Source organism: Hyperolius riggenbachi, chromosome 9 (genome assembly GCF_040937935.1).
Source record: "Hyperolius riggenbachi isolate aHypRig1 chromosome 9, aHypRig1.pri, whole genome shotgun sequence".
NCBI classification, from domain to species: Eukaryota; Metazoa; Chordata; class Amphibia; order Anura; family Hyperoliidae; genus Hyperolius; species Hyperolius riggenbachi.
Window position 1 is genome coordinate 255,588,553 of NC_090654.1, and position 24,116 is coordinate 255,612,668.

The following is a 24,116-nucleotide window of genomic DNA, read 5'->3' on the forward strand; positions in this document are numbered from 1 at the left end:
TGCAGAAAGATCATCTTTTTCTTTGGCTTATTTTACATCCAAGATGTCTCTTTTATAAGTAATCTGATCTTTGTGATGACAGAATCGGTTGGTTGGTTGGTTGATCAGTTGGTAAGTTTGTTAGTTAGTTGGAGAGTTCAAGATTACAGCTTTTACACTGGGTTTTTAAACTTTAAGAAACAGGGTGGTTTCAAGTTTTTCCAGCCATTCACAGATAGGTGTGGGCTGTGCACGGGGAGTATGGCTCAGGTTTATGACGCTTTGCTGGCCAAACTCCTTATTACTGTCATTCACTTTACAATGATACTCCTTAGTGCAGGATACTGTAAATTAACAACACGTGGCTTATGATTCAGCCTAAATGATGCATTACCATGAACCTGAATAGGGCCACACTGAGAATTCTGGTTCTCTAAAATGGTCTAAATGGGATTTCTGGGCACCTGTATGCTATAAGAGAATGTTTACTAGGTCTAGGTCTGAAAGGTCTTTATTAAGATTCCTTCTTGATCTGACTTAATGCTAAGCTATACTTGGCTCAAAGGCGAAGCTATGCAAACATGGTGTGTAACCTGTCTTTCTAGGTACCATTGGGGTTCGACCCAGGGAACATCCTTGGGTTGTCAGGCGCCTTTCCTGTGATTGGCGACTGCATGTCGGTGTTCTTTGAAACACGGCTACCCTGTGGGGCATGTCATAAGATGTCCGGTTCTCTCATATAGAGTCCTAGGTGTCACCCCTAGGCAGGAGGCCACCTTCACAGAGTTTGACCGTGTTTTCTGTGTTGTGTAGGTTTCTTCCCAGATCTTCAAATAGTTTGCATAGCTTTGCCTTTGAGCCAAGTACAGCCTAGCATAATGTCAGATCAAGACAAACTCTTAAAAGTGAACCTCCAGACTAAAAATCTACTCAGCGGCACTGAAAAAGGCTTGGTGTTTTTTTTTTAACCATTTCAGCCCGCGGGGATTTTTCACCTTCTGCATCAGAGCAATTTTTACCTCCCATTCATTTGCTAATAACTTTATCACAATTTATTGATCTATATCTTGTTTTTTCCCGCCACTAATTAGGCTTTCTTTGGGTGGTACATTTTGCTAAGAATGTTTTTGTTTTATAAATGCATTTTAACAGGATTAATAAGAAACAAAATGGAAAAAATGCATTATTTCTCCGTTTTCGGCCATTATAGCTTTAAAATAATCCATGCTATCGTAATTTAAACCTATGTATTTTACTTGCCCGTTTGTGTCTCGGTTATTATACCATTTACATTTTGTCCCTATCACAATGTATGGCGTCAATATTTTAGTTGGAAATAAAGGTGCATTGTTTCCGTTTTGCATCCATCACTGTTTACAAGCTTATAATTTAAAAAATGTTCGTAGTATATCCCCTTCACATGCATATTTAAAAAGTTCAGACCCTTAGGTAACTATTTATGTCTTTTTTTTAATTGAAATTTTTTTTCCATTAAAAATTTTATTTGGGTAATATTTTGGTGTGGGAAATAAAGTTAATTTTTAATGTTATGTGTAAATTGTAATGTAAGAAATATGTAGATGTAGTTTTACTATTTGGCCACAAGATGGCCACCTTCAGTTTTTTTTCTCTCCTTGTGCTTCTCGCTAAGCAGAAGCACAAGGGGGATGCTGAAATTTTGACGTGCAGAAAGACTTAAGCATCTAGTAAGAGCGCTTCGGTTTTTCTGCTGGGGACACGGATCGGTAACCATGTTCCCATTCACTGATCCCAGGGCTACCGGGGATACCACGGAGGGGGGGGCGCACCGCAGCAGAGCAGCCGCCCGGACGTGAGCTTCACGTCCGGGCGGCATAAATTGTTCACAGTATCAGAACTTTGTTTTTCTTACCCAAGCCTCATTCAGCTCAGCTTTAAATGAACAGTAATTTGAGTATGAAGAAAAAAAATAGTGCAGAACTGAATAGAATTTTACAAAATAACTTTATTAATTATAGTAGACATGTGGATCCTTCTCGTATTGGCCAGGGCACGATGCATCTACACGAGGAATAAATTCCAGGACAACTCCTGGATGTGGATAGCAGTCTAGTGATGGCTTCCATGTTCTGAAAGAAGAGAGGAGTTTATCAGTTATGTTATTGGCAGACACAGCTTTCATTCAATGGCTCATCCACTCCTAGTGGTGACATCCACAGCATCACTGTGCTGGGCATAAAGGCAGCTACAGGCATGATACTTTGCCTGGCTCAAAAAGCCTGATATTGTTCGAACCATTTAGGCCATCACTTGTTCTTATTTCCCAAAAGACAACCAGATATGCACGAATTGAATGTTCTCAGGTAAAGATTAGATGGATGTCATGTAATCATGGCAATCCACCAATGGTGAATACAGAAAGGTTCTTTTTCCAACGTGATCCATTTTTTTGGTATACATTTCCCTCTGGTCTGATGCCACAAAAGAACTAATTGCTGAAAAACTTTTAAGTTCCTCTATTGTCAAAAATGTTATTCCTCTAATTGTTTCCTCCCACAATTTAGGTGCAAGTTTTGCTGGAAAACTTGTCCGCTGCAGCACGTTGGTGTGGCTCTCCTTGACAGACTATAGAAGTTTTATAGTCCAAACTTCGCTGGGTTCACCATTCCACTGACCCCTGCGGAAGTGTAGTGTATGGGCAGGCTGGCCACAAAGCCCCCTTTCCCCATTTATGGAGGGAAGGGTGGACGAGTAGCAGATCGGCTACACTTCACTTCCCAGAAGGCAGCACAGTTCAGCCGGATTTGAGTAAGACCACACAAAGCCGTGTTGGTCACATGATTCTTAGTAAATTAACCACAGTATGAACATTTTGGGAACCTGAAGCTAGGGATATACAATAGAGTACAGATTATCCAGAATTCATCTAATCAGCAGTATCAACCAACCATCTCAAACCGACAGCAGTTCTCAGTGGTGAAGGCCAACTTCCTAGTCTGTTTGAGGGCTCTGCTTTGCAACAACAGGACAACTAAAATGAGAGGGAAATAGCGGCTGCCATATTTATTTCCTTGTAATGCCAGTTGCCCTGTTGATCTTCTGGCATAAGTATTGTCTGAGTCAAAACCCTGGAACAAGCATATGGTTAATGCAGCAAAACATGAGTCAGCATAACTGATCTGCTGCATGCTTGTTCAGGGTCTATGGCTAAAAGTATTAGAGTCAAAGGATCAGGAGGGACTGCCAGGTGACTGGTATAGATAACAAGGAAATAAAGATGGAAGCCTTCACATACCTCTCACCTCAGGTATCCTTTAAAGGTCAACTGAAATGAGAGGGATATGGAGGCTGCCATATTTGTTTCCTTTTAAACAATACCAGTTGCCTGGCAGCCCTGGTGATCTATTTGGTTGCAGTAGTGTCTGAATAACACCAAGAACAAGCATGCAGCCAATCTTGTCAGATCTGACAATAATAGGGCTATGGCTAAACGTATTAGAGGCAGAGGATCAGCAAGGCTTCCAGGCAACTGGTATTGCTTAAAAGGAAATAAATATGTAAAAGGAAATAAATATGTAAAAGGAAATAAATATGTAAAAGGAAATAAATATGTAAAAGGAAATAAATATGGCAGCCTCCACACCTCTCGCTTCAGTTGTCCTTTAACCTCCTTAGCGGTAACCCCGAGCTGAGCTCGGGGTAAGCCGCCGCGGAGGATCTCTCAAACCCTGGTGGGGCGATTCCTGTCCTGTAAATTGCTGTACGCGCAGCCAGCACTTTGCTAGCTGCACGTCCAGCTCGATCGCCGCCTTGCGGCGATCGTCCGCACGCAGTGGCGGAAGAGGGCCCCCCGCCAGAGCCCTGCGCAGCCCGGACCAATCAGTCCCGGGCAGCGCAAAGGGCTGGCTCGGATGTGTCTGGCGTCAGGACGTCGGCTGACGTCCATGACGTCATTCCGATCGTCGCCATGGCGACAGGAGAAGCCAAACAGGAGATCGCGTTCTATACGCGATCTCCTGTTTACTGTTGTGGCCGGCGGCGATCGGACTAGAGGGACACATGCGCCCTCTAGTGGTGTTTTATGTAGCTACCACTCAAGTAGCTACATGAAACAAAAAAAAAAAAAATAAAAAAAAAATAAAAAAAAAAGTGCAATGCAGCCTCCTTGGCGGAAAAATTGAACCGCCAAGGAGGTTAAAGTAAATCTGAGATTGTGAAATACAAAGATCTGATACTTACCCCGGGCATCCTCCGGCCCCATGCACATGCGCAGAATAGCCGACTGGCGTGACTGAGCCAGATTACCGGGACTGATTGGAGCTGAACGGTGGCACTCGGGAGGACGACGAGGGACGCATCGGTGCACATGGCGCTGGTGGAAGCCCAGGTAAGTATCCAATCTATTTCACCATCTCAGGTACACTTTAACTGAAAACTGGTTCATCTATTATGCAAAGCTTGCTTGGCTTATAATAGTAATAAGTACTGAACGCAAAGAAGTCACACATAAATAAGCCAAGTTACTATGGCCTCGATTCGCATTAGCTCCAAAGCCTGGCAATATTACCGGTACTAACGCCAGCAGATAACCATACGTTGTGGTACATGGGTAATAGGAGTGTTGCTATAGGAACACCTCACGTTACTTGTGCAATGCACGTTACCATAGCAACACTTGCATTTATCATGTGCTGTGGGTCCTGCCAATTGCACAACCTCTAGTACTCTGCAGGCGCTAGTATCGTTAAAAGGAACTGAGGCATGAGACCTATGGAAGCTACTATGGCTTCAATTCATCAAGCATTACCGCATTCGGTAATGCTGAAAACAGCTGACTTAACGGAGCACTTTCGAAAATGTTAATTCAGCAAAGCTGTTACCGAATGAGAAGCTGAAATACAGAGCAATGAGATAAATTACCGACATGTGCTCAACACATGTCAGTAAATGTTAATTCATCAAGGTTACCACATTCGCTAACACATTCGGTGATTATCTCCAGCTCTCCTCTGTCGTTACAGGCTTCGAAAGCCTTCTGTGTGAATGTTTTCATGATTAGCAGGAGCAGGCAGCCTATAGAAACAGCCCCTGTTCTCCTGCAAGTGCCACTGATAGGTCACACAGGCTTCTCCACACAAGCTTCCAGACCCCCCAGGCAGTGAGCAGAGAGAACGGGACAAAAGATATCCCCAGATGTCCTTTGGTCGTTTAACCCTTTGAGTCCCTGTTTGAATATGCAAAGATGCAAGTGGTGAAATCACCAAGCATGGCATTTGTAAAGTCTCCAGGAAGTTTATCTACGTTGTGGCAAATAAGTAAAATGTTAAGAAACACTGATGGACAGATTCAGAGCAGCAGAGGCAGTACAAGTAACAGTAACTATAACACGTTTACATGTAAAGGGATGTCTGGATGCCTTCTATTGTTATCAGCTTGTAACAACACAGGGACATTCCAAGCTGCTCTGTACTGCTCTGCTGTTATTGAACAGCCTTTGATGAACTGAAGCCTTATGCTTCATACACACTTGAGATAACAGTCTTTGGAAAATGAAAGATCACAGACCAATTTTACCCCATTCCATGTAGTATGAGAGCCATACTCTACACAGTCTATTCTATGGAGCTGCACTCCCCATCAGATAAAATCTTTGCAAGAAGCTGCACACAAAGATGCCCGTACACACTCAAAAGATCATTATCTGCAAAAGATCTGTTCCTGCAAAAGATCCATTCCATGCAAAATGCATTATAGTCTATGAGATCTGCAGATCATCATACACACTTGGTTTAACAGACTTCATCTGCATATCTGGCAATCATCTGCAGATCTGAAAATCCACCCTGTTGAATCTGATCTGCAGATGATCTGCAGATGATTGTCTGTTAAACCAAGTGTGTATGATGATCTGCAGATCTCATAGACTATAATGCATTTTGCATGGAATGGATATTTTGCAGGAACAGATCTTTTGCAGATAATGATCTTTTGAGTGTGTACAGCATCTGTGTGTGCAGCATCCTGCAAAGATTTTATTTGTTGGGGAGTGCAGCTCCATAGAATAGACTGTGTAGAGTATGGCTCTCATACTACATGAAGGGTGGTAAGATTGGTCTGTGATCTTGCCTTTTCCAAAGACTTTTATCTCAAGTGTGTATGAAGCATTAGTACTTCGGTAACTTAACGAACCTCTACCACACATGTGAAAATATTGATGAATTAGCACAGTGAAGTGTAAAATACCGAATGCGGTATTTTAAGGACTGGGATTTTGTTATCGAACACCCTTTGATGAATTGAAGCCTATATTTCCTTTTAACAATACCAGTTGCCTGGCAGACATGCTGATCTTTCTGGTCAGTAGGGTCTAAATCACACACCTGAAACAAGAATGCAGCTAATCTCGTCAGATATGTGATCTGCATGCTTGTTCAGGGTCTGAAGTTAAGTGAATAGAGGCCTATAAGAGCAAATCCTAATCACCCTAAATCGCAGAATTCATGCTGAGCGAGTGACCATACATTACATTTGCTGTGTAGAAAATGAGAATACTTACTGCTGTCTGTCACAGCCTTCTTCTTTCCTGTAAAATGCAAAAATGAGACATTAGTCTGGCTATTCACTGAAGTATAAAGCAATGTTGTATTTTTGTTAATCCCAAAAGCTAAGTACAGATTCACAAATGACGATAAATTACACCTTGTCTAAAGCGAAGTGCACACACTGCTTTGAACTCTGCCAGGGTGGTCTTTATCATCCACCTCCAGATCGGGGATGAGCTCCGGATCAAATTCAGATGAAATTCAAACGATTTTCATTTGAAGGGGAGGGGGGGGGGGGGGGGGGGGAGCTTGGGGGGTTAACTTGTTATTTCTTCCCCCCCCCTGGTTTTTGCCCTCTACACCTATATTCATTTTATAGTCCGAAAAGTATGGTATAGAAGAAGTAATCTCTTCTAGATTAAAAATACCTTATAATTACCTTTCTCCGATGCTCCTGTCTGTTACAGTAGCCAGTAAAAATCTGACAAGTTTTGGACTAGTACATCTCCTTACGGGGAATTCTCTGGGTTTTCCTTTATATACAGTAGAGTCCAAGTTAAATGCAACACAACCAACCAGCAGAAATATCGCCAGCAGTACTCACAGTGGTGAAGGCCACTTGTAAGCGGTTTTTGGGCTCTGCTGTGCTTAAAAGGGAAGGTCAGATGAAATTTTTTTTAAAGCCAGTCTTACCATTTTCAATATGTCATTAATCACACTTCTGTGCAGCGCGATTAGTTTTTTCCCCTAACGGCCGCGTTAGCCTCAGTTTCTGGACCTGACCTCCAAGATTGGGTTCCCCAAATCCGGAAGATTGTGACCCCATGCAGGCGCAATAAATCTTCCTGTCACTTGTGGAACGCAGGCGCAGAAGAATTGCAGAGGGTGGGCAGAGCATGCGCATTCGTGCTTCCAGGAAATTGTGACGTCATGTCCGCCCTTCCTCCTGGCCTCCTCCCCGCAGCTCCGAGCAGTGTGCTATTAGGTTGCTCAGAGCAGTATGCTGCTCAGGCTGTGCGCTTGCGCTCTCTATCTCAAGCACAGATATGCTGTGCTGGGAGCACGCACGCTGTGGGGAGGCGAGAGGCAGGGAAATCATAGAAAGAAAGTAATAAAAACGAAGGGCTGTCATGACGCGTACATGTCAGCGCCTACAGTCAATGCGCATACGCTGGCCAATACACAGATAGGGAGTGTGCCTGCGAACCGCCCAGCAGGAAGTTCTAGAGGAAACTATAATGTAATAAGATACTTCCGGGGTCACGTGCCACTACCGGAGCGATTTCCTCCCGAACAGAGGGAGTAATCAACATAATCAGAATGCGGTTATAATCTATGGACAAGGCAGAAGAGAGGAAGGTATTTTTATTAATTTCGCCACCTTGTGTGCTTCATTTTTACAATAAATTATGTATAAATGTTTTAGTCAGCGTTTGCCCATTGTAAAATCTTCCCTCTCCGATTTATATGGCGACATTTTTTACTGCTGGCAGGTGATGTCATTGGAAGGAGATGCTGCTTTTTTTTTTTTTTTTTTTTTTTTTTTTTGGGTAGTTGGAAACAGCTGTTAATTCCCACAATGCAGCAAGGCTCCCACAGTGTGATGTCAGAACCATGGTCCTGACATCACACCGTGGGAGGGGCTTCACCACAATACCAGCCATACAGAGCCCCCTGATGATCAGTTTGTGAAAAGGAAAATATTTCTCATGGAAATGGGGATATCAACTACTGCTTGGGATGAAGTTCAATTCTTGGTTATGGTTTCTCTTTAAGGCTGGTTTCACAGTGGGACATTAAGGGAAGAAAAAAAAATTAAAATCCATATCCACTTACCTGGGGCTTCCTCCAGCCCGTGGAAGGCAGGAGGTTCCCTCGCCGCCGCTCCGCAGGATCCCGGTGGCGACCCGACCTGGCCAGGCCGGCTGCCAGGTCGGGCTCTTCTGCGCTCCAACGACGGGCTTTTCTGCGTTCCACACGGACTGCGCAGAACTACTGCGCCTGCGCAGTACAGCCCGTAGGACGTCCGATGTCGTCAGCGCGCCCCCGTGAAGTGCAGATTGGAGCGCAGAAGAGCCCGACCTGGCAGCCGGGCATGGCCAGGTCAGTCACCGGGAGCGGCTGCGAGGGCACCTCCTGCCTTGCACGGGCTAGAGGAAGCCCCAGGTAAGTTGATATGGATTTTTATTTTTTTCTCCCTTCCTGAACCTTCCCTTTAAAGTCCCACATTACAGCAGCTTGTAACGCAGCCCAACTCACAGCACTGAAAAATCAATGTGCTGTTCACAGTGCCCACATTGCGTTACAGTATAAACGCTGCACGTTTAATGAAAGTGCAGCATGCTGTGCGTTATACTAGTACTTTGCTGCATTACACTGCTTGCACATGCTCAGTAATGTCTGTTTTTTTCATTTGTGAAGCATGCGCCATTTTCATAGTATTTGTTATTGCAAAAAAAAAAAAAAAAAATTATATATATATATATATATATATATATATATATATATATATATATATATATATATATATATATATATATATATATATATATATATATATATATATATATATATATATATATATATATATATATATATATATACATATATACATATATACATATATATACACATATATACATATATACATATACACATACATATATACATATATACATATATACATATATACATATATATATACATACATATACATACATATACATACATACATACATACATACATACATACACACACACACATATACAGTGGTGTGAAAAACGATTTGCCCCCTTCCTGATTTCTTATTCGTTTGCATGTTTGTCACACGTAAATGTTTCTGCTCATCAAAAACCGTTAACTATTAGTCAAAGATAACATAATTGAACACAAAATGCAGTTTTAAATGATGGTTTTTATTATTTAGTGAGAAAAAAAACCTCAAAATCTACATGGCCCTGTGTGAAAAAGTGATTGCCCCCCTTGTTAAAAAATAACTTAACTGTGGTTTATCACACCTGAGTTCAATTTCTGTAGTCACCCCCAGGCCTGATTACTGCCACACCTGTTTCAATCAAGAAATCACTTAAATAGGAGATATCTGACACAGAAGTAGACCAAAAGCACCTCAAAAGCTAGACATCATGCCAAGATCCAAAGAAATTCAGGAACAAATGAGAACAAAAGTACTGTAATTGAGATCTATCAGTCTGGTAAAGGTTATAAAGCCATTTCTAAAGCTTTGGGACTCCAGCAAACCACAGTGAGAGCCATTATCCACAAATGGCAAAAACATGGAACAGTGATGAACCTTCCCAGGAGTGGCCAGCCGACCAAAATTACCCCAAGAGCGCGGAGAAAATTAATCTGAGGCGCCGCAAAAGACCCCAGGACAACATCTAAAGAGCTGCAGACCTCACTTGCCTCAATTAAGGTCAGTGTTCACGACTCCACCATAAGAAAGAGACTGGGCAAAAATGGCCTGCATGGCAGATATCCAAGGCGCAAACCACTTTTAAGCAAAAAGAACATTAAGACTCGTCTCAATTTTGCTAAAAAACATCTCAATGATTGCCAAGACTTTTTGGAAAATACCTTGTGGACCGACGAGATAAAAGTTGCACTTTCTAAAAGGTGCGTGTCCCATTACATCTGGCGTAGAAGTAACACAGCATTTCAGCAAAAGAACATCATACCAACAGTAAAATATGGTGGTGGTAGTGTGATGGTCTGGGGTTGTTTTGCTGCTTCAGGACCTGGAAGGCTTGCTGTGATAGATGGAACCATGAATTCTACTGTCTACCAAACAATCCTGAAGGAGAATGTCCAGCCACTGTTCGTCAACTCAAGCTGAAGCGATCTTGGGTGCTGCAGCAGGACAATGACCCAAAACACACCAGCAAATCCACCTCTGAGGGCCCTTTTCCACCTGCAATCGCTAGCGTTCACGCTGAACGCTAGCGATTGCTGAATCGCAAAACCGGCGATTCCCCCGACGTTTGCGGCCGCGATTTTGCTATGCTATGCACTGCATAGCAAAATCGCGGCAATTATCGCTCCGCCGCGCGTTCGCGTTCCCCGCAAAAACGAATCGCGGTAGTGGAAATGACCTACCGCGATTCCCATGTTAAAAAGCAAACCGTAGCGATTGTAAAATCGCTAGCGGTTTGCGGTTTTGCGATTCAGCATCGCAAACGCCGCTAGTGGAAAAGGGCTGAAGAAAAACAAAATGAAGACTTTGGAGTGGCCTAGTCAAAGTCCTGACCTGAATCCTATTGAGATGTTGTGGCATGACCTTAAAAAGGCGGTTCATGCTAGAAAACCCTCAAATAAAGCTGAATTACAACAATTCTGCAAGGATGAGTGGGCCAAAATTCCCCCAGAGCGCTGTAAAAGACTTGTTGCACGTTATCGCAAGTGCTTGATTGCAGTTATTGCTGCTAAAGGTGGCCCAACCAGTTATTAGGTTCAGGGGGCAATTTCTTTTTCACACAGGGCCATGTAGGTTTTGAGTTTTTTTTCTCACTCAGGGCTTGTTTCCACTATCGCGAATTTGCATGCGTCCAACGCATGCAGATCCGCACATGTAATACAAGTGGATGGGCCTGTTTCCACTGTAGCGTTGTTGAGGTGCGTTTTTTTCAGCGTGAAAAAAACGCACAAAAGAGCCAACGATTTCGCCTGCGTCGGGAATCCGTGCGAATCGCCGCTAATGTATTTAATAGTAAAAACGCATGCGTTTGTTACATGCGTTTTTACCCGCGATTTCGCGTGCGATTTCGCACCCTTTTCAATTTTATTTTGCCCTGGCAGTGTCATGGTTAATTTCGCATGGCACCCTGCCATGCGAAATCGCATGCGAAATCGCGGGTAAAAACGCATGTGGAAACGCATCCACATGCGTTTTTACAAGCGTCGGAATGCGGCCGAAATCGCGTCGCAACAGTGGAAACAAGCCCTCAATAATAAAAACCATCATTTAAAACTGCATTTTGTGTTCAATTATGTTATCTTTGACTAATAGTTAACGGTTTTTGATGAGCAGAAACATTTAAGTGTGACAAACATGCAAAAGAATAAAAAAATCAGGAAGGGGGCAATTAGTTTTTCACACCACTGTGTGACCAAGTTTGCACACATTTTAGGAGGAATGTTGGTCCACTCCTCTTTGCAGATCATCTCGTAGGCCTGGAACCCACTGAAATCCGCAAACGCAAAACGCAACCGCTAGCGTTTTGTCTGAGCGGTTTGCAAGTGGATTCATGCGCGTTTTCGGTCGCGTTTTGCAACAGTGTATTTTTTTCCTCAGCAGTTGTGTAGCGTTTTGCGTTTTTATCCTGATTGGTCCTGTGAATTATTTTTAAATTTGTTACAGTGTGCTGAACCGCAAAACGCTAGCAAAACCGCTCAGTTTAGGTTTTGCTGAGCGTTTCTGCTAGCGTTTCAATACTTTACATTGAAGCGCTAACGCTCCCAAAATGCTGCAGGTCCTGCGTTTGCCTTTCTGGGAAACGCAAACGCTCCTGTGGAAGTTGCCCCATCCATTATCAGCTGAGCGTTTTGGCAAACCGCTAGCGTATCGCAGCGCTGCCAAAATGCTCAAATAAACGCTCTTGTGGGTTCCAGCCCTAAATCCCTAAGGTTTCGAGGCTGTCTCTGTGCAACTCTGAGCTTGAGCTCCCTCTATAGGTTTTCTATTGGATTAAGGTCCGGAGACTGACTAGGCCACTCCATGACCTTAATGTGCTTCTTCTTGAGCCACTCCTTTGTTGCCTTTGCTGTATGTTTTGGGTCATTGTCGTGTTGGAACACCCATCCACGACCCATTTTCAGTTTCCTGGCAGATGGAAGGAGGTTGTCGTTCAGGATTTCACGATACATGGCTCCGTCCATTTTCCCGTTAATGCAATTAAGTTGTCCTGTGCCCTTAGCAGAAAAACACCCCCAAAGCAAAATGTTTCCACCCCCATGCTTGACGGTGGGGACGGTGTTTTGGGGGTCATAGGCAGCATTTTTCTTCCTCCAAACACAGCAAGTTGAGTTAATGCCAAAGAGCTCTATTTTGGTCTCATCAGATCAAAGCACCTTCTCCCAGTCACTCACAGAATCATTTAGGTGTTCATTGGCAAACTTCAGACGGGCCTGCACATGTGCCTTCTTGAGCAGGGGGACCTTGCGAGCCCTGCAGGATTTTAATTGCGGTGTAATGTGTTTCCAATGGTTTTCTTGGTGACTGTGGTCCCTGCTTATTTGAGGTCATTCACTAACTCCTCCCGTGTAGTTCTAGGATGCTTTTTCACCTTTCTCAGAACCAATGACACCCCACGAGGTGAGATCTTGCGTGGAGCCCCAGAACGAGGTCGATTGATGGTCATTTTGTGCTCCTTCCATTTTCGAACAATCGCACCAACAGTTGTCACCTTCTCTCCCAGCTTCTTGCTAATGGTTTTGTAGCCCATTCCAGCCTTGTGCAGGTCTACAATTTTGTCTCTGACATCCTTGGACAGCTCTTTGGTCTTTACCATGTTGGAGAGTTTGGAGTCTGCTTGATTGATTGATTCTGTGGACAGGTGTCTTTTATACAGGTGACTAGTTAAGACAGGTGTCCTTAATGAGGGTGACTCATTGAGTAAAAGTGTCTAACCACTCTGTGGGAGCCAGAACTCTTAATGGTTGGTAGGGGTTCAAAAACTTATGTCACTCAATGAAATGCAAATCAGTTGCTATCTTTTATTTAAGGTTATTTTTTCGATTTTCCTTTTGATGTGTTATCTGCCACTGTTAAAATAAACCTACCATTGAAATAATACTGTTCTGAGACTTTTCATTTCTTTGTCATTGGACAAACTTACAAAATCAGTGAGGGGTCAAATTATATATATATATATATATATATATATATATATATATATATATATATATATATATATATATATATATATATATATATATATATATATATGCTGTGATATTCAGTGCAGGAGAGGAGGGAAGAGTCCGATATAGTGATTAGCCACATGGCTAATTAATATTCACTGCACTGTGCTGACATAACGTGTTTACTTCCTGGAGCGGCCGCTTTGTGCGACGACTGGCTGGCAGGACCAAGTGATGCGGAGTGTTCCGATCACGTGGTCTCCACAGTCTTTTGACGCATGCGCCATTTTCGTTGTATCAGTATGGAACGAAAACAGCACACCAGTCCAACTTCAACACCACCATGCGTTTCTTTAGGGGCACGTTATACGACCTTAATGTCCCCTAAAACGCAACGTCTTGGTGTGAAAGAACCCTAAAGGGATACATCCATGCTACATAAAAAAAATAAAAAAGTCCACTTATCTGGGGCTTCCTCCAACCCCTGGCAGCCGTCCTGTGCCCTCGCCGCAGCTCCGGTGGACTCCGCTGCAGAAGCTGACCTCGCCAGGTTGGCTTCTTGTGCACTCCACCACGTAGGTCATGTGGTCTAGCAGACGTCACCAGGTGTATACTGCGCAGGCATAGTAGTTCTGCGTCTGCGCTGTACAGACCATGTGACCTACGTGGTGGAGTGCACAAGAAGCCGACCAGGAAGCCGACCTGGCGAGGTCAGCTTCTGCAGCCGAGTCCACCGGGAGCCACCGGAGCTGTGGCGAGGGCACAGGACAGCTGCCAGAAGACCCCGGTAAGTGGATTTTGATTTTTTATTTAGCTTGGACTTTCCCTTTAAAGACTGGGTTCCATAGCTTTTCCAAGGTTAACATACTGTCTATTACTGTATGTTAACATTTAATACAGAGTTCAAGGTATGTATATAGAACATTCCGTACAGATCACCTGCCAGAACAAAAGATGTCAACACCAGTTATACATTTCAGTACGTAAATCAGGGAGAGGAAATATTTTACAATGGGCAAACACTGACTGTTATTTTCACTACAGTTACTCTTTAATTGACTTTCACAAACAGAAGCATACCCAGAGACAAAAAAAAAAAATAAAAAAAAAAAAAATCTGCTGGGGTACAGTGCCATACCCTCAACCTGTGGTTTACCCCATAACATTTCCGGAAGACAGACTATGGACTTACCACTACGGGAAATTTTGTAGAAGAGGACACCCGTGACAGCTAGGCTAACCCACAGCTCATCATAGGCTTTATAGTATGGTTTAACCATAGTCCACCAAGCTGAAAGACGCGCTTGATACATCTGAAAAGGAAACGATATGGATTTAATTCATGAACCATTTGATTTTCAACGACAGCAACAAAATGTATAAAGGCTATTTCAGGCAGGAGGGGGGGGGGGGGGGGGGGGGTTAGAGTAGTACTTTTTTTTTCTCACCCCTTCCTTTCAATTAAGCTTAATTTATAAAGTAATTAGTATTACGCAGCGCACAAAACGTAGTGATGTCACAAACATTGGAGCGCAGACTGTAATGCTGGGTACACGATGGGACAGACATGGGGTTAACATCCTGTGTTTACACATTAGCTGCTCTGCTGTGGCAGCCAGCTGGCACAGCTGGGAGCTAAAATTACAGTTGTGATTATTCACAGATGAGGGGGAATTAGACAGGCTAAATTATATACATACAGGGTGCATTTCTATATTTTTTCCCTCTGTCCTGTGCAAGATGTGAACAAAGTCTAAAAGTGCCCATACAGCTAGCAATGATGGGCAGATTCGGCCAAGAGACAAATCTCTCTCTGATCAAATCTGATCGAGAGAGATTTGTGGGGTGCCCATACACCACAGGCCAATTCCCGATCAATTTCAACAAGAAATCTCTCTGGAATCGGCCTTGTGACACAGTCTCGCCACCTGTACTGTTTGTGCATTAATACATTACCTGTCCTGTGTCTGTCTTCTGTGCCCGTCCGTCTTCAAATCTGCCGCTCTTCCCTATACTCACCGGCGCATGAGTAGTCACACACATGCTATGCGCTGGCAGTGTGTATGAAAAGTGTAGCGGCGGATTCAGAAGAGGACAGGCACCGCGACACACGACAGGCAATGTACAAATGTACGTACACAATACATGCATGAACGCGCCAGGAGTTCTGTCGCTTTTCCCGATATTGCTCACCGTTACGATTTCGCACCCACCAACCACGATGGCCAAACATCTTGCAGCATGTCCGATCAACTAATGAGACCAATTACGACCGAAATTGGTTGCATTGTCGATCGCACGTGCACTTGGCGCCACTGTTTTTCAACCGATTCGATCATAATACTCAGTCAGGACGTGAACTCTTTGACCCGGAAAAGAATACAATGTACTTAATCTTAAAAATGTGAAGGCAATCGCCGGATAAAAAAAAATAATAATTTGTGAGCGTTTTTCGTTTTTTTCTTATACCTTCTATTGTAGCGAAATCGGCCCGAAAATGGTACATGCAGCGCTTTTGTGAATGGAAAGCAGACGAAACGCGCTGATATGAACTAACTCATAAGGATTCAATGCACAAGGTATTTTAGGGCGTTTTTCAAAGTTGCCGGCGCTCAAAAAAAGCGCAAAACGCCCTAGGTATGAACAAGCACTAAAGGTATGTTGTGATTAATTAGTGTAAAGGCCCATTTCCACTAGTTACAGATTTGCAGCGTTACCCTGCAGCATGCGAGCTGTACAGGGAAACACTGCCCATCAGTAGCATGGCTTGCCGTCCGGATCGTACTGCAGTGTGTATCTGGACGGCATACTGCAGATTTATAAAGCACACAGCTGAAACCTAAGCCGAACACGGAACATTAAGCAATTTGGGCTGTGGCTATGCAGCAGAGGAACGGACGAGGCTCCCAACGGAAATAAAACCAAGCACCACTACTGTGGAAAAAAATACATAGCAAAATTTAGAATACATGTAAACACATACAAATAAAAAAAAAGTATGTTTCTTCCAGAGTAAAATATGCTATAAAGTACTTTCCTCCTACATATGTTGCTGTATCTTACAGTAGTAGAAATCTGAAGATGTGGACAGGACTAGTCCATCTCTTAATCAGGGTTTCTCAGTATTTTAACTATTCTTTACAGAAGCACTTCCTGGAAAGGATCTATATAAAGATGCAGCAACCGCAACCCACCCCCCAACTGTTTGCACAGTATTCTAGAGGTGCATACATACGTCAGACTATAGTCTTTAGAAAATGAAAGCTCACAGACCAATCTTACCACCCTTCATGTAGTATGAGAGCCATATTCTACAGTCTTTTCTATGGAGCTGAACTCCACATCAGAAAAAAATCTTTGCAAGATGCTGCACACACAGATGCTGTACAGACACAAAAGATCCGTTCCTGCCAAAAATCCATTCCTGCAAATTGCAATGATAGTCTATGAGATCTGCAGATCATCATACACACATGATTTAACTGACATTCATCTGCAGATCAGATCCACCAGAATGGATTTTCAGATCTGCGGACGATTGCTTGATCTGCAGATGAATGTCAGTTAAATCATGTGTGTATGATGATCTGCAAATCTCATAGACTATCATTGCAATTTGCAGGAATGGATTTTTGGCAGGAACAGATCTTTGGCAGGAACGGATCTTTTGTGTCTGTACAGCATCTGTGTGTGCAGCATCTTGCAAAGATTTTTTTCTGATGTGGAGTTCAGCTCCATAGAAAAGACTGTGTAGAGTATGGCTCTCATAATACATGAAGGGTGGCAAGATTGGTCTGTGATCTTTCATTTTCCAAAGACTATAGTCTGATGTGTGTATGAGCCTTAAGAGTTGGATGGAGTAACTGCCATTTTCTATGTGCTTTTGAACATAAAGAAAATCCCCCATAAGCAGATGGGCTAGTCCAAAACTTGTCAGATTTCTCCTAACCATTGTAAGAGACCGCAACATAGGAGCAAAGTAATTTATAGCATACTTTTGTCTGGGAGAAATGTTCTATTTCTGTGTTTTCATGCAAAATATAAAAGTTTTAAATAGTACAATTTTTTTAATAGTGGTCTTTTAACCTCCCTGGCAGTCTGATTCTTTTTGGATTTGAAAGCGGTGCAATTTTAGACGCTGAAACCCGGGAAAATAAATAAATCACACCGCAGAGAAATCTGCAGCAGCCCCAGCAATTAGGCTTTGTTCACAGCAAAAATCGAAATCTATGACAATTTTTTTTGCGCCTCCCTGCGCACTTCGATTTTGTATAAAGCGTTTTTCTAAGTGCTTTTGCAGAGCAATTCTGGTTTTTCACTTCTTTCACCCGGAAAGCGCTGGGGAAAATTCATGAAGGCGCTGGGGAAAATCGCTATACAAAGCGTTATTCTCAAGCGCTTTGCGGTTTCCCTATACCTTCCATTGAGACAAATCGCCCCAAAAATGGTACAGGCAGTGCTTTGGTGAGTGGATCATAATCGAACCGCTCAGGTGTGAACACTCTCATAAGGAATCATCGCACAAGCGCTTTTGAAAATTGCCGAACAGTTCTCCCTCCGTTCTCCTGGTGGTGCTTAAGTGTAGTGAGATCATCGTCTGTTGTCATGACGACTAACAATCTCATCCAAGGGATGCAGACACTCGGAGAACAGGAAGGAGAATGGCTGCATGGATCCCCCGGGAGGTGAGTAAAAACACCCGCTGCGCACTATGCTCTGCACAGTCCTGCCGGCGGCTCCACGAGTCATGCTCGCGGTTACCGCTCCTGCCTTGTTTTTTCCACCCCCGAGCCTGACTCGTAATAACCTCCAAGGAGGTTAAGCTGAGTTTGGTGCGGTGCACAAGCCAGAAGTCTTGTATCCAAATGTAATTTCATTAAATGTGCGCCACGGCTTTTGACCTTGCACTGCACACACGATTTATTTCTTCTATACGGTTTTGCCAAGCAGTGGAGAGATTATATTCTTCCTCTACACATATCCATCTTCTGGTTTTGTACTGCAGAATGCTATATTCATGCATTCCCTGCTGCTGTTTGAGGTGTATTGTTGCACTCCATCTCCTTATTTTAATATTCTGCATTACTAAAATCTTCCATAAGAAAGTGCACAAAGTCTAAACCAGTGGTCCTCAAACTAAGCCCCCGGGCCAAATGCGGCCCCTTGAGGCTTTTTTTTACCCCCCCCCCACACACACACAAAATATATTACTTATAGATGCGGTCAGCTACATCTTTAAATATTGGTGGTCCACATATAGAATAGTAGTGCTGGCACCACCCATCCACATGGAAGCAAGATCGCAGTAATTTGCTGTTTTCCAATCAAATTCCACATCAGGTGACACTGCTGTCCAACTGGACTTCAGGTTGTCACCTGGGAATGCTTCACTGTATTGCCCGCAAAGACGACATTTTATGTATATTCCGGCCCCCCAGCAGTCTGAAGTATGTTGACCCGGCCCTTGACCAAAAACGTTTAGGGACCCCTAGTCTAAACCGATACTATTTCAGTGCTACGAATATCTGGCACTAGTCTAGTTTAGGGGACTTAACAGAAATTTCATAGGGAGCAGTTTTGCAATCATAGCACCCTCTACAGCACAAAATGTTTTGATTGGCTGAATAGTGTGGCCATAGATTACTACAAACTATCCGAAGCTTAGCAGTTCCAGAGGGTGCTGTCCATCCAATCATGCAGGGCTGTGGAGTCGGAGTTGGAGTCGAGGAGGCGGGACAATTTTGGGCACCCGGAGTCGGAGTTTCATAAACTGAGGAGTCGGAGTCGCATGATTTTTGTACAAAATCCACAGCCCTGTTAAGTATTAGACTGAGGAGTCGGAGTCGGAGTATTTTGGGTACCCGGAGTCGGAGTAGTGGTTTCAGAAACTGAGGAGTCGGAGTATTTTTGTACCGACTCCACAGCCCTGCAATCATGTTAGTGGAATTTCCCCATGTTGTTTTCTGCTGGGTCCCTTAGGCCTCTTTCACAGTGGGACGTTAAAGTCGCACGTTATAAAATACTTTAACGCAGAGTAACGCACAGCAATACAAAGTCTGTGCGACATTCACAGGGCACATGTTGCGTTAGTATGTAACGTGTAGCGTTATTAGAAAGTGCTGCATGCTGTGCGTTTAGCAATGTATCTGCTGCGTTATGTGTGTTGCACTCAGTAATTTGTGTTTTTTTTTTTTTTTTAAATGTAACGCATGCGCCGTTTTCGTTCCATCAGTATGCAACGAAAACGTCGCACCAAGAGACACACAACGTAGTGCAAAATAATGTCCAATTTCATAACCTACATGCGCCGCGTTAGGGGCACGTTGTGCGACTTTAACGTCGCATCAAACGCAACGTCCCACTGTGAAAGAGGCCTAAAACTAGACTAGCTCCAATATCTTAACATTAAGCTTAACCAATTGGACAGGTGACAGCCAATACGCTCTCCTCTTCTGTGTAGACTACTAGGACCTGTTCTGGAAGTCTGAGAATCCTGCTAGTTTTCGGTCAGATGCCCTTTCACGATGGTAGCAAGTTAGACGATGGGAGGGCTGGAGTTGGAACTATAACGCAAGTATCAGTCAGGGTCTTTAGTTTACAACTAGACTGGTGTTTGTTTCTGTTATTTGCTACAATATGCAGCGATCTATAAAGCAGCAATCACAATTTTATAAATCGTATTACAACTGTCTTTCAATCCAATGTTCCTACCATATACAAGGGCATGGTATATGGTTGGAGCATTGGCAATAATGGTAAACTCAGGGCTTGTTCCCACCTAGGGTGTTTTCATTTTTTTTTTTTAAGTGCCGGCGATTTTCTAAATCGCCCTGAAAGCGCTTGTGCAATGATTCCCTATGAGAGAGTTCACATCTGAGCGGTTCGTTTCCGATCCGCTCAGCAAAGCGCTGCCTGTTCCACTTTGAGCGTTTCTGCTCAATGGAAGCTATAGGGAAATCGCAAAGCGCTTGAGAGATAGAGATAGAGAAATAGTTTATAGAGATTTCCCCAGCGCTTTGATGAATAAATACATTGTATCAATTCATTTCCGGGTGAAAGAGAAAACAGAATCTGTCTGCAAAAGCGCTTAGAAAAACGCTTTATACAAAATCGAAGTGCGCAGGTAAGCACAGGAAAAAAAAAAAAATCGTTCAAAAATTTTAAAACTGCTGACGTCATCAATTACGATTTCTGCAAAAGCGCATAGAAAAAAAATAACTCTTAATAAATCGCTCAGCGATTGTAATAGCACTGGCGATTTATGATGTGAACAAAGCCTGAATGTTTTTAGGATGTGGGAAGAATCTGCAATACCCAATAAAAAAAAAAAAAAAAAACATATGTAAATTTCATCCTCCGTGTGTGGTGGTAACAGCATGCAATAATCGCAAATTAATGCAACAGAAACCCCCAGCCGCTGTGTCCACCCCCAGATACGGTATATTTTACCTATCACAACGTCTGCGCTGAATGCCTCTCTGCCCCATTCCCACATTCATGCCCCACGTGACAACTGACATTTAGCTTGTAGGGCACACGTGCTGAAAGGAAACCAGAGCCGACTAACAAAGTTTTATACATAACTGTGGCTTCCTCTAGCCCCATCCGCATGGATCACTCCCACGCTGCCGTCCTCAGCCTTGTATAAAAAAAAACCTTTTTATTTAAATCAACTCTGGTACACTTTAAGCGCAATGACGACAGCGGACTGGTATACTACATGGTCATAGGGGAAGGAGACACACCCACACATAAAACATTAGGGGGGCAGTGGCATCACAGCCAATCCCGAAAAAAATTCATACTGCCAGCCATTTGCAGCTGCCCTGCGCCCAAAACGTTAAAAAAACGATCCTTCAGTCCCACGGCGCGGATCACTTTCTTAATTCGCCATCCACTGCATCCTTGTTTCACGCTCCCGTCACCGGGAGAATAATGCGCAAGAGAGATTTTCTTGTACTGTGCCTGCGCAGGACGCTCCCACCATGGGAGCGCATACAAGAACGTGCATGGCCAGGGCCGCGCAGGGGATGGCGACTGAAGAAAGTGAGTTGCAGCAGGGGACTGGAGGATCGTTTGGTATCATCGCGGGCACAGGGCACCTGCAAAGGGCTGACAGAAGGCCCAGGTAGGTGAAACTTTCTTTTTTAAGTCTTCAGACCCACTTTAAAATAGTTTTGATAGTACTTTTCCAACTACTTTTTCAAATGCAAAGTTCATTCGAAATAGGAGAGTAGAAATAATCTCCAAAGTAAAAACAAAGAAAAAAAAAAGTCAATTGTATATGGGCCACTGCCCGGTATACACACAGCATGCTGTACGTTATCCAACAACATCCGCCGCACCACACCCAATATGAACGTACAATAGAGAGATCACTGAACCCTGTTGGATCGAGTGGGTTTTCACTTTTGACGTTTTTTTCTTTATAGGCTATTGCTGGGCTCCATACAAGTTAGATGATTACTGATTGGATAACATGTTTTGTTTTAATATGGGTGAATTAGAACATAACAAGCATTTAAAGTGGACTTAAACTCTTGCACCAGAAAGAAGAAAAATACAGAAATACACCCTGTATGTACTTGGAGAGTTTACCCTGTTTAATTCCCCCTCACCTGTGACTAATTACCACCATAATTTCATCTCTTGATGGTGTCAGCTCCGGAATCTCCTCTGCCATGGCAGAGCAGGTAATTTGTAAACACAGAAAGTTAACTATGTCTGCATCCATTAAAGCAGGAAGTAGACACACTGCAGATTTATTGATGATTTGTATCAGCTGTAACACAGCATCATTTCCTTCAAAGAAAAACATTTTTCTCATATCTTTTAGAGCAGAGAGGCAGCTCTGAGTTCAGGTCTCCCTGTTGGCAATGTCAGACGTGACCCTTCAGCAGCCATACTATCACCTACACATAAACCCAGCGCATGGCGGGCCCGGGATCCTCCTCACAGCCCGTCCTTTACTAACAAGTGCCGTATTGTAACTGGTGAAAAATCGGTGATGAAGCACTGAACACCCGTCACGCATCCGATCCTATAATTTGTAGTTTATCCTCCATGTCACTGCTGTATGAAATCCCATGATCACTGCAGCTGCATCCCTCCCCAGCACAACCCATCCACCCCCATATCACCGGCACCCACCGTGTACAGTCCACAGCAGCGATACTTCTACACTGGAAGGTCACCGTAGACTTCAGCACCGCTAAGAGAAGGAAGCGGAAGTGATGTCACCGTAACGAGACGAGAGCAGCCCACATGACCTTCAGCAATCAGCATGTGCGCTGTGATTGGCTGCGGGAGACAACTCTATAGTGTGTCTGTATATATGCGGCCTGTAGGGGGTGCTGTACTCTCGTGTGTGTGTATTTGTGTGACCTATGTGTCCTGAGAGAATGCTGCACTCCTCTGTGTGTGTGTCCTGAGGGAATGCAGCACTCCTCTTCCTCTGTATGTGTGTCCTGAGGGAATGCTGCACTCCTATTCCTCTGTGTGTGTCCTGAGGGAATGATGCACTCCTCTGTGTGTGTGTCCTGAGGGAATGCTGCAACTCCTCTTCCTCTGTGTGTGTGTCCTGAGGGAATGCTGCACTCCTATTCCTCTGTGTGTGTCCTGAGGGAATGCTGCACTCCTCTGTGTGTGTGTCCTGAGGGAATGCTGCACTCCTCTGTGTGTGTGTCCTGAGGGAATGCTGCACTCCTCTTCCTCTGTGTGTGTGTCCTGAAGGAATGCTGCACCCCTCTTCCTCTGTGTGTGTGTCCTGAGGAAATGCTGAACTCCTATTCCTCTGTGTGTGTCCTGAGGGAATGCTGCACTCCTCTGTGTGTGTGTCCTGAGGGAATGCTGCACTCCTCTGTGTGTGTGTCCTGAGGGAATGCTGCACTCCTCTTCCTCTGTGTGTGTGTCCTGAGGGAATGCTGCACTCCTCTTCCTCTGTGTGTGTCCTGAGGGAATGCTGCACTCCTCTTCCTCTGTGTGTGTGTCCTGAGGGAATGCTGCACTCCTCTTCCTGTGTGTGTCCCGAGGGAATGCTTCACTCCTCTTCCTCTGTGTGTGTCCTGAGGGAATGCTGCACTCCTCTGTGTGTGTGTGTCCTGAGGGAATGCTGCACTCCTATTCCTCTGTGTGTGTCCTGAGGGAATGCTGCAACTCCTCTGTGTGTGTCCTGAGGGAATGCTGCACTCCTCTGTGTGTGTGTCCTGAGGGAATGCTGCACTCCTTTGTGTGTGTGTGTCCTGAGGGAATGCTGTACTCCTCTTCCTCTGTGTGTGTGTGTCCTGAGGGAATGCTGCACTCCTCTTCCTGTGTGTGTCCCGAGGGAATGCTGCTCTCCTCTTCCTCTGTGTGTGTGTCCTGAGGGAATGCTGCACTCCTCTTCCTCTGTGTGTGTGTCCTGAGGGAATGCTGCACTCCTCTGTGTGTGTGTCCTGAGGGAATGCTGCACTCCTATTCCTCTGTGTGTGTCCTGAGGGAATGCTGCACTCCTCTTCCTCTGTGTGTGTGTCCTGAGGGAATGCTGCACTCCTCTGTGTGTGTGTCCTGAGGGAATGCTGCACTCCTCTGTGTGTGTGTGTGTCCTGAGGGAATGCTGCACTCCTCTTCCTCTGTGTGTGTGTCCTGAGGGAATGCTGCACTCCTCTTCCTCTATGTGTGTGTGTCCTGAGGAAATCCTGCACTCCTCTTCCTCTGTGTGTGTGTCCTGAGGGAATGCAGCACTCCTCTTCCTCTGTGTG

At 44.1% G+C, this 24,116-nt stretch overlaps 1 long non-coding RNA gene across 1 annotated transcript; it reads right to left on the reverse strand.

The window, feature by feature from the left end:
* Positions 1 to 1,943: 1,943 nt before the first annotated feature.
* LOC137532024 (uncharacterized) lies at positions 1,944 to 22,623 on the reverse strand. Its single transcript, XR_011023842.1, has 4 exons — positions 22,528 to 22,623; positions 14,570 to 14,690; positions 6,515 to 6,541; positions 1,944 to 2,087 (listed from the first exon to the last, which is right to left on the reverse strand). It is a non-coding gene; the product is annotated as an uncharacterized lncRNA (long non-coding RNA).
* Positions 22,624 to 24,116: the final 1,493 nt, after the last annotated feature.